This window comes from Suncus etruscus, chromosome 16 (assembly GCF_024139225.1).
Source record: "Suncus etruscus isolate mSunEtr1 chromosome 16, mSunEtr1.pri.cur, whole genome shotgun sequence".
Taxonomy (NCBI): domain Eukaryota; kingdom Metazoa; phylum Chordata; class Mammalia; order Eulipotyphla; family Soricidae; genus Suncus; species Suncus etruscus.
In genome coordinates this window covers 49939876-49955321 of record NC_064863.1, presented here as the reverse complement: position 1 = coordinate 49955321, position 15446 = coordinate 49939876, and the positions used below count along the sequence as shown (strand labels likewise).

At 31.4% G+C, this 15446-nt stretch overlaps 1 pseudogene; it reads left to right on the top strand.

The window, feature by feature from the left end:
* The first annotated feature begins 1981 nt into the window (after positions 1 to 1981).
* On the top strand, positions 1982 to 2081 carry LOC126033203 (uncharacterized; annotated as a pseudogene).
* Positions 2082 to 15446: the final 13365 nt, after the last annotated feature.

The window sequence follows — 15446 nt, the reverse complement described above, 5'->3', positions numbered from 1 at the left end:
GCTCATCAATATGCTCACACAAAATTTCCATTATAATATTCCTTTATTTCCAATTTAAATATGCCTTTGATTAAAGAAGTCTTTTCTAATTTAAGTACATTTATTCAAATTTGAACCTATTATTGTCCTGATTTCATGAACATTAGAAAATTATTTTAAATTTATTACACCAAAGTCTAAACCCATTTTTAAGGTAAAAATATGAAAAATAATATTACATAGTATATGGCTTAGACCCTTTTTAGATTTGATTTTTATTGATTGTAGTAGAAGTCTCATAGAAAGCCTGTCTCAAATACAGAAGAGGGGCATAAGAGGGAGAATGGGGGCATTGGTGATGGGAATGTTGCACTGGGAAAGAGGGGTGTTCTTATATGACTGAAACCCATCAACGATCATGTCTGTAATCAAGATTATTAAATAAAAAATGTATACCTAATTTGCAAAGGTGTAAACTATTTATGGAAACTATTTCTGGAATGATAAACCCATTAATAGTAGGATCTGAAGCTATAGCATAGAAGTAGGGCATTTGCCTTTCACACAGGATGAACCTGGGATTTGACCTCGGCAACCCAATGGTCCCTTGAGCCTAGTAGGATCAATTCCTGAGTGAAGAGCCAGAAGTAACCCCTGAGAGCATCCGGGTGTGACCCAATAGCTGGGGGGAAAAAAGCACTTATGTTGAATAGAGTGCAGAAAAATAAACAAATCTATTTTCTCTTTTGTTTTTTCAGAACACCATTTTTTTTGCATTATCATCAGAGGAAACTTGTAGAAGTTAACATTAACATTGTTAATTGTCTCAATGAAAACTCTACTCTTAAGACAAAATTATTGACAAGATCTTAAATTTTGAATTTTTTATATCTATTTATAGAGTTAATTTTATATATTTTCTTTTATAAAGATAAATCTTTAGTCCTTCCTTAGTTCTCTTCCACCATGGTAGTATGTCTTCTCTATAGCATGACCCATTTATGTATATAATTTTTATATAATTTATATATATATATTATAATTTTTTACTTTGTACACACTTGGTGGTGCTTAGGGATTACTCCTGACTGCAGAAAAATAAACAGCAGAAACATATGAAGTCTAAAATCTATATACACCTTTATATATATATATATATATAAATCTTCCAATTAATAAAATATTCAATTGAAAAGTATTTTAAAAATGTATCAATAAATTATTTCTTGATATATTTCAGTATTTCATGATGTTTCAAAGTGCTTTGTACTTAGACAACTTAAACTTGTTTATTCTGTTAATTTTATTAAATGAATTTTTACACTTTTGTTTATATTTATTTATATATATATATATTTATTTTGATTTTTGGGTCACACATGGCAGTGCTCAGGGGTTACTCCTGGCTCTACCCTCAGAAATCTGTCCTGGCAGGCTTAGGGCATCATATGAGATATCAAGATTCAAAACACCATTCTTCTGCATGCAAGGCAAATGCTCCACCTCCATGCTATTTCTCCAGCCCCATTTTGTTTTTAATTGAAAGTCTGTCTAAATGCTACAATTTTTTCCTATTTTTGTGCTAAGATTCATATAAAAATAATAATGCTTCCTTGGCACTCATTGATGCAACTGATTATAAAATAAGTTGACAGATGGTCCTAAGTAGCTCAGTGAACTCACATGTAAACTAGAATGAACCTTAAATATTGATCTATTAAAAACCTTGCTCCACATATTTAATTATATTTTACAAAGTATTTTAATTGTCATGGCTAGGTTTCACAAGTTAAAAGACTAGAAATTCTTTTATAGAAGTACTAATTGTTAATTAAGAAAAATTACTTTTACTTCTTAATATAAGATTATTTCCAGTAGCTTAAAATTTAGTATAAATTAATAGCCTATGATTTTTATTCCTTAATTAATTTTTTGGCCTATATACTCAATTCCAAAAATTAGTTTTAGACACTGAAAAACAATAGAATTGCCATAAAAATAAATTAATACCTTCTTATAAAAGGTAAGTTAACAATATAGAGAAGATTAGCATGGCCCCTGACAAGGATGACACGCAAATACCTGAAGCATTTTTTATTAAAAAAAACATAAGTTAACAACAAATGATAGGATACTAATAACTAGATAGGGACCGGAGAGATAGCATGGAGGTAAGGCATTTGCCTTGCATGCAGAAGGTCGGTGGTTCAAATCTCGGCAACTCATATGGTTTCTGAGCCTGCCAGGAGCAATTTCTGAGTGTAGATCCAGGAGTAACCCCTGAGCACTCCCCGGTGTGACTCAAAAATAAAAACAAAATAAAAAAGAATAATAACTAGATAATAAGTAAAATAATCCAGAAGTGTAACAAGAAATATGTGCAGTTGATAAATACATCTAAAAGTAAGTTCCAATTCCTTCTAATAGAGCAGAATATTTTCTTAATAAAATTATAGAAGGATCTACATTTTGAAATATGATTAAATTTTTAATATAATTTTTATTTTGATCACAGTGGCTTACATATTGTTGACAATAATATTTTAGGGACATATTTACATAAAATCAGTGGGATCCCTATTACCGATTTGTCCTCTCTACACTTCCGTTTTCGTCCTACCTCCAATATCCTCCTCCCTCACCCCTGGGGCTGCTAGAATATGTGGTCCCCTCTGTACCTAGTTTAATCCTTAGTAGTCTTGCACCTGTTTGGTCTTGGTGCCTCCTTATTTCCCCCTCTAACTGGGGGGCAGGACTAGATAGTTCAAGTTATGTGGTTTTGGTTGAAGAAGTGAAAAGTAATAACCTGGAGGAAAAGAAAAAGAAAAAAATGAATCAGATACTCCGGAAATGGGCGGAGTCCTTCTAGAGGCTTTCATTCTTGGTTTGCGAGACCAGGGGGAAAAAGAAGGTGATTCCAGTATTTTTTATTGTCATCTAAGAACAGTTAACTTGATCATTGAGCAAAATACTAGGAGCAAACCTTGAGTGTGTCAGGGAGTATACCCCTGAAAATAATAAATATTATCGTGAATTATAAAATTTACTAAAATATTAGAACCTTCAGCATAAAAGTAATAAGAGTGTTGACTTAGTATAAGTGCTAAAATTATAAAAATTCTGTCTTCAGGGGCCGGAGCAATAGCCCAGCGGTAAGGTGTTTGCCTTGCAAGCAGCTGATCCAGGATGAAACTCGGTTGAATCCCTGGCATCACAAAACAATGGGCAGTTCCCAAGCTAGGAGCGACTTGTGAGAATAGCCAGGAGTAACTCCTGAGTGTCACCGGGCCTGGCCCAAAAACAAAAACAAAACAAACAAAACATCCATACAAAATATACAAATCTAGAGTAAACTCTTTTTAGTATTGCAACTTCAAGAAATTAGAAAGTTTATTATTACCTATCTTAATTAATATCAGAATAAGTGACTGAAGAAGTAGAAAAATAATTTACTGTCTTCTTTCATATGAGAAACACAAACAAGTGAGCAATATTAAAAGTTTATTTATAACTTTGCACCAGAGACATCTGATAGAGGTCACAATGATACCATGTGGATCCCAGTTTACAGTGTTCAAGTGGAAAATTTCATCCTTAAATGTATCATATTAATAGCACAAAGATAGCATCATTACATGGATGACTTCTTTTAAATTTCATGGAACTTTGACTACCATAAGGTAAAAGTGTATCAAGAGTGACATATAATCTTCAAATTTGATTTGTAGATGATGCCACTACACATTGTTAGCATTAAACACTGACCAACATCAACCTTTACTATCTCCTTTCAAGTACCATTTCAGTCCACTAATATCACAGACATGGTAGTACAAAATTTGATATATTTAATAGTTCATTTAAATAATTTAACGACAAGCACTGCAATTTAGTAATTTTTTCATAAACATTAGCTATTGCATTGCATTTTAGTCAGTATCAAAATATAACTATACTATTAATTGAATTGAAAATTTGTTAAAGAGTATAACCCTTCCTATAAGTCAACCTTTCATGTTTTATTTTATTTTTGAGAACTTTTCTTTTTACAGTGCACTATATTGGTAAACATATGATCATAACATGCAAATTAGCACATAAACTTTTTCTGTGTGGTAGATATGCTCACAACCTTGAACTAAAGTTCTTTTACCAATTTGAGGAGGATAAAAAGGGGAAATTGTTTTATTTTATTTTTGAGAACTTTTCTTTTTACAGTGCACTATATTGGTAAACATATGATCATAACATGCAAATTAGCACATAAACTTTTTCTGTGTGGTAGATATGCTCACAACCTTGAACTAAAGTTCTTTCACCAATTTGAGGAGGATAAAAAGGGGAAATTGTTAAGTCAGATAATCTGAGACCACAAAGAGGAGAAACAAAGACAAATTTGTGTTCTTTCTTGCACCTTCACTGTGCAGCCATGCTTGAGGAAGTATCTTTTCTATTTTTTCTGCTTATTAAATTAATAATTTAGCCTTAAGAGGATAATTGGTGTCTTTACCTCTTAAATAAGTATTTACTTTGAATAATTTATCTTTTCTGTAAAATCATTCTTGAGAAGATAGAAGAATCAGGAGTGGGGATACTATTCACTTATATTGCCCCAGCCACTCTACATTTTCTTACAATTTGTTCTTACAACAAGTTATTTCTATACCATGCCCAATTTACCTAGTTAAACTTGGTATTATGCTTATATAACCACTTCAATACTGTTGTAAAAAGATGAAAAAGAACATGTGATAAACCACTTGTATGATAAGATAGTCATAACTATATAAAAGCTATTGTCACATTAAGATATATTATATCCATGTAAATTAAGGATCAATGATCATAATACCTGAGCCTGGTTTATTTATGCCTAGTGCAATTGAATAGGAATACACTCTTCTATTCCATTGGCTACATAGAAAATTAATATGTACTAATATTTATTATACTTAATCTTGTCAAATATAGCTCAAGAAATTGTAGCCATATATTTCTCCTTTCAGTTTTAGAGTGCAAAAATAGTATGTATTTATATGGAAACAAATATTAAGATTCAATTTTTAAACTACAATTCAGATTTTACTTCTCATTATACCCTTAAATAGGAGTGCAAGTTAATATAATTGTACTTATTCATTCTGCTTTCTACACAAATCAATCTGAAAGTTTATTATGTAAGCTTGAATAGTGTAAAAATTAAAATAAAATAAAAATCTGATTTTAGACTGTTAGTGTATTTCTCCCTGAATACATTGTACCACATAATTTGAGATATTTAAAATTTAATTCAAATAATTTAATAACAAGCACTACAATTTAGCAAATTTTAATAATCATTAGATATGTTTATAAGTAAACATAAACTCCACCATTAAAAGCAAGATTATGTAAATCAAGTAATTTTATTTTATTGTTATTAATGTCTATAAGTACTTCTCTTAGTGGGAAGCAAAAGTGAGAGCAGGACTTGATTCTATTTGTTACTAAAGACACTATATGTTACTGAAATTCCTCCATTTCTAATATTATTTCTCACTTGCTTAAAACTTTGTATAATATTCAGGGTATAGCAAGGAAAACAAAATGATATTCTCAAAGTGCTCAAAACTAGAATTTGAGATGATGACAACAGTTTATTTTTTGAAGATTTAGAGCATTTTTGCATTGACTATTGTGCATTATTATTTTACAAATACTTGAATTCAGTAAATTACATCTTTGGAACCACTAATATTGTTAACAATGCCTAATTCATCTATAGACTATACATCAATCCCTAGCATAGATAAATAACAATAGTAAGCAATAAGAGTGTCTAGATAGGGCCAGAGAGATAACATGGAGATTAGGCATTTGCCTTGAATGCAGAAAACGTGGTCCATATGGTCCCCTGAGCCTGCCAGGAGCGACTTCTGAGAGCAGCGTAAGGAGTAACCCTAAGCTGCCAGTTGTGATCCAAAAAAAAAAAAAAACAACAAAAACAACAAAAAAAAGAGGTTTTATATAATACACTTGGTGATTCTTTTCTCTGAGAATTACAGCCATTATTTGTGTGGATAACTTATCCTAGCATTTAAACTAGTCAATGTCAAGTTGGGATCATGCTCATTTATGTCTACTTCTATCTATAGAAAGCAATGTGAAACTATAATAAAGTCTCTAGAATTAATTTCAAGGTTTCTATTCCTTGGATTGAAATGAATCCATCCTTAATTTTATTCACATAGAAATCTACCCACATGTACTAAAATATGTATCTACATTTATATGTAACTATTTACATTTTATGTACACTAAACATGTTTATATTTACTGACAATTTCACACATTTTTATTAGTTAGATATTTGAGATTAATATTTTTTCAAATGCTTATTTTTTATGTATCAGAATGTTGAACTGTTAAGACTATTTAAAATTTTACTGCAAATATAGAGAGCTCTAAATTTGATCATTTTCTGGGAGCCCATCTTATATATATTTAAAGTTAGGCTTTATATAAATATTGAATATTTATACATATATATAAAACTACGTCTTAAAAAGCAAAGTTAATAGTGATGTAATATTTCTGTATTAGTTACCATAGTGACCTTGTCTAAGAGAACATAAATTTCAGGATATTGAATTTAGTAGCAACAGGGAGAAGTCCAGCTACCTTTTTTTTTTTTTTTTTTTAATTTCATAAATATAACTTTTAATGCAAGAGAAACCTCTCTAATAAGAAAAGTAAACATCAGTATTTGTGGATATAATTAAACTCTAGCATTTATCTTAATACTTGACCAAGTGTGGTTTTATTTTTATTTTTTTCCAAGTGTGGTTTTAAATGTTTTTTTTTTGTTTTTTTTTTTAATTTTTATTTTGATCATAATGGTTTACATAGTGTTGACAATAATATTTTAGGTACATATTTACATAAAATCAGGGGGGATTCCCATCACCAAATTGTCCTCCCTACACCTCCATTTCTGTCCTACCTCCCATTTCCTCTTCCCTCATCCCAGGTCGGCTTGAATATGTGGTCCCCTCTTTATCTAACCCACAACTTAGTAGTCTTGCACCTGTTTGGTCTTGATGCCTCCCTTAGTTCCCCCTCTAACTGGAGGCAGGACTAGCTAGTTCAAGTTGCGTGGTTTTGTTTGAAAAAGAGAAAAGTAATAAACTGGGGTAAGGATCTAATACCCCGAAACTGGGCGGAATCCTTCTAGAGGCTCTCATCATCGTTTTGAGAGATGGAGAAAAAGAAGGTGAAACACTCCACCAGTACCAAAAGAAGTGTCAAATATCTAGTGAGGGCTTGAGCTGTATCGATAAGCACCACAAAAAAAAAAAAAAACAAAAACAGGCAAACAAACAAACAACAAAAAGCAAAACAAGCAAAAACAAACAAACAAAAAAAACACACCATGGTCTTGAAATGAGAAACATGGCATAGCACATAACGAAAGAAAAGAAAGGAAGAGAAAATATAAGTATGGTTGGGGACAGTTTCAATAATCACTCCCAAACAGAGAAATCGACCAAAATAGATAGGTGAATAAAATAATAACAACAATAATAAATGGAGGTAAAAAATATATAGATAATAACCAAGGTTTTGTGCTTTTTGTATTTTTATTTTTTCCCTCCTGCCCTGGCACAGTAAATATTGGGGTCATTCGAAAAGGAATTCACTTGGCCTAAGAGATATGGGGTTTCTCCGTCCTTGGAGCATACTGTCATGGGATCAACACTAGACTTTGCTCAGGAGCCTTTACTCTCCCGGTGGTGGTTTTTTTTTTTTTTTTTTTGGTGTGTGGAAGACTTCTGTTCTGTGTTTAGAGGTCTCAGTATCTGCACAGCTCCTGAGGTGGGACTTATGATGAAGTCAGTCTTTGTGGTTCTAGAGGTTCTGTTACCTCCGTATCATTTTAAACCATCTACCTTTTTTATATATATTATTTCACTTATTTCCTTCTAAATCCAAAGTCTTGAACTTAACTTTTAGCATAGTGAAGTTAAAAAAAAAACTAAAAATTGATGGTAGAATTTGTTTTTTGTTTGTTTGTTTTTGTTTTGGGGTCACACCCATCGGCACTCGGGAGTTACTCCTGGGTCTGCGCTCAGAAGTCACTCCTGGCAGGCACAGGGGGACAATATGGGATGCAGGGATTCAAGCCACCTTCTGTTCAAATCAGCTGTGGGCAAGGCAAATGCCCTACTGCTATGCTATTTCTCCAGCACTGATGGGAGTATATTATATTAACTTAGTAAGTGGGTTTTTTGTTTGTTTGTTTGTTTGTTTCATTACACCTAGTAACGATCAGTAAGGATTCATTCCTTGTTCTGCACTAGAGGATTACTCCTAGCTGGTCTCAGGGCATCAAATAGGGTGTCAGGGATCAAACTAAAGTCAGCTGTAAACAAGGCATACATTCTATGTATTGTACTATAGCTAAGGTTTTAAATTTATTACCATTTTAAAATATGAATATATTAGAAAGAACCAAGTGTTAGAAAGTAGTGTCAGACCTTTTTATATAAATCAAATAATGTGGTCTATGGTTTATGACTGTGTATACTACTCTTTAGAAATAACTCATAATTTATAAATGCTATTTTTATGTTAAGTATCATTATTTTCATAGCAGGATTTTTGTTTTTGCTTTTTGTGTATTTTTGTTTGTTTGTTTGTTTACGGGCCATACCCAGCAGCACTCAAGATCACTCTGGGCTCTGTGCTCAGAAATCACTCCTGGCAGGCTGGGGGACCATATGGGAAGCCAAGGATCAAACCTTGGCCTGCTGCATGCAAGCCAAACTCCCTACATCTGTGCTATTGCTTTGGCCCCATCCAGTTATTCTTTAAGATACTAAAAATTGTCCCAAGTTTACAATTAGGAATAATTGGACCAAGGTAATAAACCAGAATTCAGATATTGCATGTATTGATAACAGGGGAAGGATTACTTTAGAAATAACAAGTTATATAAAAGTAAAGATAAATTTTGTGGAGAAAGTCACCTTCAGAGAATAATATTTTTTCTGTTTAAGACAGACTCAACAATGGACAGTAAGTGTTAGGAGGAGAAATACAGTTTTATAGCTTTTCTCTGGAGCAGCTGTTTAATTTATTTAAAGAAATAAAAATCTCTATCAAAGACATTTCTCTTGGATGTGACTCTGCCTCCTGACCAGGATTCCTTAAACAGATGCTAAAACAAAGATGGTACACTGTACTGTTTGGATAAGCAATCCTGAAGTATTCAGAATAAGTGAAAAACAAGTGCATAAAGAAAAAATAAAGTCAGTATATTTTCAAGAGTGTAAGATCTTTCGAAATATGTGACCATTCAGTTATATTGATGGTTTTCAGTTCAAATAAATTATTTCCTGTTTATTTTATGTTTAGTATTTTATGTAAACTATATTGAATCACTTATATATGTATATTTTATAAATATTTATATGTCTATAATTTATAGAAAGATTTATTCACATGTATCAAATACTATTCTTCCCCTTTGATGTGACTGTGCCTAGTATATGTATATATCACATATTTATCCATTTATATATTATATAAATCAAAGGAGTCACATATAATAATGACTATATTTTTCACTACCACATATAGTATAGTGGCAGAAGAAATGGAAAAATTATTTGCTTATTTTATGCTTCTTGCATTTTTATTCAGTGATCAAAAACTTTGCTCTACCACAAAAGATGGCTCTAACTCGAGTAAGATAAAGCTATTGTATTTTGTTTTGTTTTGTTTGTATTTGTCAGGAGTGCTGAAATTAAAGTTTTGTTGGAATGGATTTAATGGAGATCTATATAAGTAACATTTTTACTAAAGAACATTATTCAAGATATTGTATCATTTTTTTTTCTAAAAAAATAGGCAGTTAAAGGCTCCATCCACTGATTTTCCCTGGGTTCTAGGGAAATATTTTATATTCATCACCAATTTTATTCACTAATAATTCTAGATATATTGTGGATATTTAGAGCTTCATCATAAAATATATTATATGTATTTGGCTTGTACATATTATCTATAACCAGGCAACAAAATAATAGAAACCATTGTAATGTTCTCATATGAGGGACACATGCCTGTCATTTATGCATACCTATTCTGTCTTCTTAAAGCTATCAGGGTTACTATCATGATTGTGTTAACAGAACTGTAGGCAGGAGTACAAAAAAAAAGACATGTCATATGTATGGCTTCTCATTCAGTAAAATTTTACATGCTCTGGTAAAATTGTTGATAAAACTGACTGATATGTGTAGATTTCAAATCTAGTCATAAATGTAGTTCCAGATATGAAACACAAATTACATACAGAATGACTTAATTTGATAATAAGAAAGGTCCAAAGTTTGCACCCTTTGGGTTTTGAACTTATACTCTTATTATCAGCGATAAGATTGTTTATGTTTATTTTGCTATTACTCTCACTCTTCAGTTGAACATTACACTAAGACAAAACTTCATTTGTGTCTATTTACATCAAGAGTACTACTATCTAGTTCCGCCTCTCAAATAGAGTGGGAAATAAGGGAGGGTACCAGGACCAAACAGATATATGATCACTAAGTAGTAAGCTAGACACAGAGGGGATCACTTATTCTACCAGCACAGGGGATGAGGGTGGGGGATATGGGATACAAGATGGGAATGGGGGTGGAGGGAGGACAAATTTGGTGATGGGAATTCCCCTGATTCAATGTTAATATGTACCTAAAATACTACTGTGAAAGATATGTAAGCCAATATGGTCAACATAAAATTATATATTAAAAACAAGAGTACTACTATATTTCACACAAATCTTTCCATTATGCCAGTATATTTCTCATTTGATACCTTGATTCTCTTATGAGTGTGTTTTATGTGTATTATAGTTCATAAAAGAGGATGGTGGTATGATATAATAATAGGTTGTTATGGCACTGAGCAGTTGATTCTTCAAGTTTTTTTTTTTACAGCTAATCAGGGTAGTTTATGACTATTCTTCTTCCATGATGGAAATATATTACTGATATGTTTACCTAACTGTCCTTAAAGAATAAGAAATTAAATATTGTATACAGTTCATGATGATAGATCATGGCTGCCTAGTAATTACACTATTAACCTTAATTTTTATTATTTACACAGAAACCAATAATTCTTTTAAGAAATCGTTCTTATTTGAGCAATATTTTAGCTTGACCTAGAAACCCAGTAATTTATTTTTTGTAATTATTTATCCTGTTTACCAGTTCTATTTATAAAGGATACCACCGGGATCAAATATATTCAATGTGAGACTACAAATGAAATACTCACTTCTTTATTTGTGGTATAAATATAGGTCTTTAATCTTCATGAGATACCACATTATATTCCAGAAGCTAACTTCCTAAGAAGTTAAAAGATCTTTGTGTTGATGTGGAAGATTTTTTTTTCATGGCTTTTGCCATACTTCTCTTACTATAATGTACATGAAGCTCGCCATTCTTTCTTTTTCTTTTTCTTTCTTTCTTTCTTTCTTTCTTTCTTTCTTTCTTTCTTTCTTTCTTTCTTTCTTTCTTTCTTTCTTTCTTTCTTTCTTTCTTTCTTTCTTTCTTTCTTTCTTTCTTTCTTTCTTTCTTTCTTTCTTTCTTTCTTTCTTTCTTTCTTTCTTTCTTTCTTTCTTTCTTTCTTTCTTTCTTTCTTTCTTTCTTTCTTTCTTTCTTTCTTTCTTTCTTTCTTTCTTTCTTTCTTTCTTTCTTTCTTTCTTTCTTTCTTTCTTTCTTTCTTTCTTTCTTTCTTCCTTCCTTCCTTCCTTCCTTCCTTCTTCTTTCTTTCTTTCTTTCTTTATTTCTTTCTTTCTTAATTTCTTTCTTTCTTTCTTTGTTTATTTCTTTCTTTCTTTCTTTCTTTCTTTCTTTCTTTCTTTCTTTCTTTCTTTCTTTCTTTCTTTCTTTCTTTCTTTCTTTCTTTCTTTCTTTCTTTTCTTTCTTACACTTCCAGTGTTCAAGTCTTGCTCCTTGTTTTGTGCTCAAGGACCACTTCTGAAGAGACTCAGAGGACTATATTTAGATCTAGGGATTTAACAGATGTTATGTCTCCAGCACAGAATTTACAATTTCTCTAAACATATTCGCTTAGAGAAACTAATAAATATGAAGATATCACAATATACTGTCTATCAGTATAGCAAGATATTTTGTACTGTATAGTTATATGTAGAAAATTTTGCTTTTTTTCTCCTAACATAGCAAGTAATAAATGGCATTACCAGTTAATATAAAAAGTCCATACTTTCCAAAAATAAGAATTCAGTCCTATATAGTTACAAATAATAGACAAGAGAAACATAGAACAGTTTTTAAAGAATTTATAAAAGGAAATGGATGTATATATTTGGTAACCACTATATATATATATACACATTTTATTCACATTGACTTTTTTGTAAGTTTCTAAGTTTTTGGGATCATATCGTCATTAGTATTGAGGAGTGAGAACTTTCAAACATCTTTACTTTCAAACCAAATGAGTATGAAAGACTCTTGATTTCTCAACTGCAGTAATAGGTAAAAATTTTTGAAATTTGGGCCGGTGAGGTGGCGCTAGAAGTAAGGTGTCTGCCTTGTAAGCACTAGCCAAGGAAGGACTGCGGTTCGATCCCCCCACCTCCCATATGGTTCCCCCAAGCCAGGGGCAATTTCTGAGTGCTTAGCCAGGAGTAACCCCTGAGCATCAAACGGGTGTGGCCCAAAAAACCAAAAAAATTTGGAATTATAATGTTATCTGTGTCAGAGTTTATATTCACAGTTAACAAAAGATTCAAGAAAAAAATGTTGAGTTGATTGTTCAGCAGAAAATATTTTTAAATGAATAGTAACATGTCAATGTCCTATTGGTAACAAGTGTACACTGATTTGCTTTGTTTGATTAGAGGACATTTATCCCACAAATAGACAGAAATTCAAAGAGTAAAAATGCCTGCTTTTGCAATTTATACATATAAAACACATCTGAAGCCAGAAGTTTTTACACTATTCTAAGCAGAGTATCTGGACTCCGGCCAGCCACAATGAGTCCATGGAGGGAAGCAGCAGCAGGAGAAATAAGCAACCATTTCAAATGTCTGATAATGTTTTGAAATTGAGCAGCTTCAGTGATTCTCTTAGAACATCAGTCATTGTAGATATCATCTAAAGGATAGTGTATGATATTTTTGTTGTTGATATTGTTAATGTTTCTTAAGCCACTGATCTGAGTCAACATTTTAATGGTCACTTTTGGCAATGATTCACTTATACTAAGCTAAATTTAAGGCTTTTATTCCATAACCTAAAATACATCTCATATTGTCTTATCTCAAAATGCTTTTAAAAGCTATAGAATCTTCCTTGATTTCATCATTTAATTATTTGGGAAAATTGTTAACATACTAAGTCAGTAACTTATGAATCTTTGACATGTTGCTGATTTGTTTTTTGTGTTTTAGGATATAACATGCTTTAAAGTAAAAGCTCTGGTTATATGATTTCTATATTTTAGTGAAAACATCTAAAAAGTCATTTCTTACTTTTATCACTTAAAAGTATAATATTAGAATTTCATAGTACTTAAGTGCTTATTTTGTTTCTGAATCAAAACTAGCTCTGTAGTCAGTTTTTCTGGAAAAATTGTAAAGTTATGTCATATAAATGACAGATGTTCAGGCATATGATTAAATTTAATCCACTTCAAAATTATAAAAGCTCATTTTTGTTATATTACTAGATATAGTTATATTTCATACATAATATGTATAATACATATTTTAAGACTCAAGGGATATGTTTTTCCTTCAAATATATGCATCAATGTTTCTCTGAAACTAAGCAGAATGTGAATAATGTTAAATGCAAATGCCTAAATAATGACATATTATTTAAGAAGGATATGTCACTGAATTAGCAGTCGGACCAGAGAAAGTATCTAAATTAGACAGTAGAGCAATCTACCAACTTCAACTCTGGAATAAAAATAAGTAGAACTGAAAGCTTTTCAGGAACAACATAGCAATTGACAGCAGAGCAAATGAAGTCTGGCACTCGGCCTTTCTCTGGCTAAGATGTTTGTCACTGGAGTTATCAAAATATATGTACAAAGTCTGAGTAAAACAATAAAGTCGCTAAACTTTGAACTTCTGGAAAGCAAATTATTTTGAAACAAAATTCAGTCTATAAATTTATCTGAGTTCCATATGATTTGCCACTGTTTCAAAATCTACTATTGATCCAAATGTTCATACCAAATAATAAACAAATAAAAGTCATGTTTCAGATAAAAGTTTTAGATAAAGTTTCCATTTAACACTATGTTAAATAGTCTACCTGTTTAATATTGTGTAGGTCATTGTCTTTTATAGTCATATATTCTTTGTTAAAAAATATTTTAGCATATAGTGAAAGGAGGACTGTTCTTTTTTATTACTCATCATTTAAAACATATGTATTTTAAATAATGCATAAAATATATCTATTTTTCCATTAAAATGTTTATTTTTAATCTGTACTCTTTCCTAGAAATTATAAAAGTTACTGATGTCCATTAAAATATTTAATACTAAAGAATCAATATCATTTGAAAGACATTTTAATTAATTCTATGAAAAATAGTTGTCAACCACCTCAAAATACAACCTCAAAATAGTTGTAAAGTTACCAGAAAACTAATATGACTTAAATTTCAGTATCTTTATTTGATAGGAAAGTGTCTTTCAAACATTTTATAACTAATATTTACTTTTGGATGTTGTACTATTTTTATATAATTTTTATTTTAGTTATAGTGGCTTACATATCATTCACAGTAATATTCCAGGTACATATTTACATTGAATCAGGGGAATTCCCACCACCGAATTGTCCTCCCACAACCGCTCCCATCCTGCCTCCCATATCCTCCACTCTCCACCCCCAGGGGCTGCTACAATGTGTGGTCCCTTCTGTGTCTAGTTTATTACTTAGTGGTCTTATAGCTGGTGCCTCCATTACTGCCCCCTCTAATTGGGAGGTGGGACTAGAAAGTTCAAGTTATGTGGTTTTGTTTGAGGAAGAGAAAGGTAATATAATAAGGTAAAAATTGACTACGTCGACTATGAGCAGAGTCATTCTAGATTAGAGGCTCTCATCTTTGGTTTGAGGGACGAAGGGAAAAAGAAGGTGAAACACCACAACAGTTCAAAAAGAGGAAACAAATAAGATATCCAGTGAGCACTGCAGCAATAAAAATATGCACCACATAGTTGCCATGGTCTTGAGATAGGAAATATGACAAGGTGCAAAGAGGAAGAAGAGAAAAGAAGAAAGAGAAAGTAAGTATATAATTAAAAAAAAATGGACCACTACTTCTAATTTTAAAAGAACAACCAAAAATAGTTCCAAACAGTCTTCATATAGTATTTAATGTTTAAAAATTAGTATTTAACATAACTTACAAGTTCT